We start from the raw sequence: 4,092 nt of genomic DNA, 5'->3' as shown, positions 1-4,092 counted from the left end.
TCTGTCTTACACATCTCTGTAAACAGATAACGCAGTGTGCTACCTGTTTTTACATTAAAACTATGCCCTTCCTCTCTTCGGATCGCCTGTATCCATTTGGGTTTCAGGTTTGGATCCACAGGGAAAGAATGAAACGAAAGGTAGGGCTGTTTTTGGTTGGAAGACGAACAGCCTGGAACACAACAGAAACTGCGACTCTTCGACTCTGCCATTTTTCGTATCTGCCGCGGCCCGCTACGATAACAGGAAGTTCGAATACACTTCATTGACGTATTTCCATTCGAAAATGAAGAAGTGCGTAAAAAGGTCTATAAAAAAAAAAATACAAGAAATCTTAAAAAGGTCGTAAAGTGCGTAAAAAGTTATATATAAAAAAAATACAAGAAATCTTAAAATATTTTCTCAATAAAATATAATTATTAAGTGTTCATATAAAATAATGTAATTTTTTTTAAACAATAATGAAACAATTTATTGATGTGGCAGCTAGTAAATACACTAAGTTTCATCATACTAGCATGTGTGGAAGTATTTAAAACAAGTGTGTTACAAATGGCCCTGTTTTAGGTTGTGCCCGCTCTCCCCTATTTTAATTACATGTATTTAATTACTTTTGAGTGTTTTGTCATTTTTATTTTCCTTAACAAAAAATAAATGAAGTTTAATTTGTAATTAAATACTTAAAATACTTTTTAAAACATGATTACTGTGTTTTGTTGAAAGGTAGCCTAAATATGTTAAGACTGGTTTTTAATTTCTTTATCTTTACAGGTGCTCTGGGTGAGGCTTTGGATTACATCCATGACTTAGAAGCCAAGTTGCAAAATACTATTCTCTTCAGCCAATACTGTTCGTCGGACGACCAAATACGTTTATACACCAAATTTCCATCCGAGAGTGTTTTTACTATTTTTTGGGAGTCGATTGTACCATCTGCACTTAGACTGGTGTACTGGACCAAAGCACAGAGGGCAGGTGAGGAAGGCTGCGAAGATCCCAGCCCACCACGCATCATGCCATTAATAGATAGAATGCAAATTATCTTTTTATGATGCTGAGCTCACTTCCTATCTGGATAAGCAGGGAAAAGGTTAAGTCCACGATGCCCCTTAAATTCTAGAGGTACTGTCTCAATGTCAGAGTGATACTGGATTGCACAGAAATTGCCCTGGAGACAGCCTCATCCCTGACCTTACAGTCAGAAACATTTTCAAGTTACAAAAACAGGACGACATTGAAAGGGCTATTTGGAGTTGCTCCCAATGGTTTGGTGACATTCATCTCACCCCTGTACACTGGGTGCATCTCAGATAAGGAGATCACCAGGATCAGTGGAGTCCTTCCCTTGCTGGAGCCAGGAGACGATGTCATGGTGGACAAAGGGTTCCTCATTCAAGACCTCCTTGCTGATGTTGGATCTAAGCTCATAATTCCACCTTTTAAGCGTTCAGCTCAATTCAGCAAGGAGGAAACGGAACAAACCCAAGCCATTGCCCACCTCAGAATTATAGTGGAAAGAGTGATCAGTAGGATAAAGTCCTTTCACATCTGGGACTCTCCTGTGCCGCTCACACTGATTGGCAGTGTGAATCAGATCTGGCTTAACTGCTGTGTTTTGGCAAATTATCAAGGACCTTTTTGTTTTAAAGAGTGAATAAATGTTTGCTATGTACATAATGTATACTGTGTAAATAGTATGTAAATGATTTAATGTTCCCACATATTCTTAAAAATCTAATTAAATATAATTGTTATATTCTTAATATTTTTCTGTTTAAATGTGACTTTGATTTCACAAAAATATTAGATGAAAAAATAATACTATTTTGGTCAAAATTGTGCCTCATTTAATTTTTTGGTATGCGTAACATCAACTGATTAATAACAACTCAAATAACATCAAATTTTGACAATAAAAAATAACATTACAGATCATCAAAAGTAAGACAAACTGATAAAGACAAGATTAGTGTAATTCAAGGTATGCATTCATGTATGTGCATGAATGAGTCATCACGCCAAATTCTTTCCACAGTTAAACTTGATAGGGTATCGTAACAAAGTCACACCATGTCAGTCCTGTGATTGCCAGTTGGCCCTGAACCTGCCAGTAGAACTTATGTGAACGCCTCAGACTAGCGTGGCCTTCCTGCACCTTGAGGTGAGCAACCTGAGATGGATCAGTTTTTGTTCTGCTCTTCACCTCAACCAGGCCAAAAGGAGGCGACTCTGAAGGGTCATACACCCTACCGTCTGGACATTAACTCGCAACAGTTTAGCAAAGTTTGCCAGCACTTCAGGCTCCACTAGTAGACCACGCTTCATTGCAGCTGTTTGCTTTGTGGAGCCTCTGGTCATACATTTAAGGTGATTACGAACGTACTGTACAGAAGGACTCCTCCTCCTCTACCTGATTTTCTATCCTTCCTAAAAACATGATATCCCTGTACAGTCTTTGGTGATAACTCAGTTAGCCATGATTCTGAGAGAAAATGAAAGGCCAAATTCGAATCCATCAGCAGACCCTCAATTTGCTCTGTCTTTGATACAATACTTGTTATATTCAGATGTCCGCCGAGCGGGCCTTTGGGTTTTAATCTTTTATCCCACAATACTTTAAACTGGTTGAAAAAGTTCAAACTTCCTTTTAGTCGTCATTCTATTTAAATGTTCTTTACAGCCATTCAAGTCAAGAATAGTGTTTTGTGTAGTTGCGATCAGACTTACAGATCGATTGTCACTTCCTTGATGCAGTTCAGTGGCGTTTACAAGCTGAGGTGTAACGCTATCCGGCAAAAATGGCTTTTGTTCAACTTTGCAAACTGGTCCCGGGTTTAAATGAACGTCACCTGCCAGTAAGATCGTGATTAGCCAGTAGCTAGTTAGCTTGTAGTTTGAGCCCGAAGATTTCATCCTGGAGCGTGGCCGGACAGCAGCTGGTGAGTCAGCCGTTCCATTGCTCAGGACATTTTGACACACAGCTTGATGACTCAGCTGAGCAAAGACAACAACGCCTCCCCGTGCAACACCGGCGGCCCGACCAAGCCAGCAGCAACGTAGCAAAAGCAGCAGGAGAGCCAAGATGTAAATAATCATTCCACCTCGATACACCATATTTCCAGCAAATTGCTTTAATGCGGTTCCAGTTCTCGGTTTGAGGTTTGATTTGCAACACAAACCATTCTTATTGAAGTTAATATTGTAATACTTATATTTGGTTTTGGCTGAGCGAACTCCAGCAGCACCTGCCATACTCCGTGTACACCCCTCCTTTGAGCCGGTTCAATCAACTATTGAAGTTTGCCAAGGATTACAAAGAACCAGGATTGGACTGGGACATAAAATAGACCCTGGCATTTTTTGGTCCAGGTGGCACACCACCACATTTATATATGTATAATATATATCAGGGATGGGCAACTGTCTGTAGGATCATATACGCTGGATCATATTAGACTCGGATGATCAATTTTAAAACATTTAAAAAGCAAGTCACTTAAAGACTTTAAGGCCATGCCCCCTTTAAACACCTCGTTTAAACACGCCCCCACATCTCTAAGTCACTATGTGGAAATATTTGCGTAATGCAGCCCAAATGTTCACACAAAGAAAGGTAGCGTGGTTTCAGTAACACAGTTAGTGCTGAAGCAGTCATGTCAGGAGATGTGTGTGTATCTATGAGAAAGCTAAAGCACTTTATTTGGTCTTCCGAAAGCATTTAGGAATCTTTAAGATTACTTACAACAGAACAGCAATGCATTTTATGGATGATTGGAGGTCATTCTGACTTCGCACGACAATTTGGTGCTTCTGAATCAACTACTGGAAGTATGTTATTAGTTTAATTACTGTATTTGCTATTGACTGTTCAAATGCAGAGGTTTGCGCATTGCGCGTGTGTTTGTGTAAGTGTGTGTGTGTATGTGTGTGTGAGTGTGTGTGAGAGCAAGAGAAAGAGAGAGAAAGAGAAAGAGAAAGAGAAAGAGAAAGAAAGAGACAGGGTCACACAGTGGAGTCAGCTGTCTTAACCGTCCGTGGCTTGTGTTCTGCAAACACATAGGAGCTTCATCACTGTATGTGACGTGACTCTGT

The sequence above is a fragment of the Carassius carassius genome, chromosome 33, assembly GCF_963082965.1.
Source record: "Carassius carassius chromosome 33, fCarCar2.1, whole genome shotgun sequence".
NCBI classification, from domain to species: domain Eukaryota; kingdom Metazoa; phylum Chordata; class Actinopteri; order Cypriniformes; family Cyprinidae; genus Carassius; species Carassius carassius.
This window is presented reverse-complemented; position numbering follows the sequence as displayed.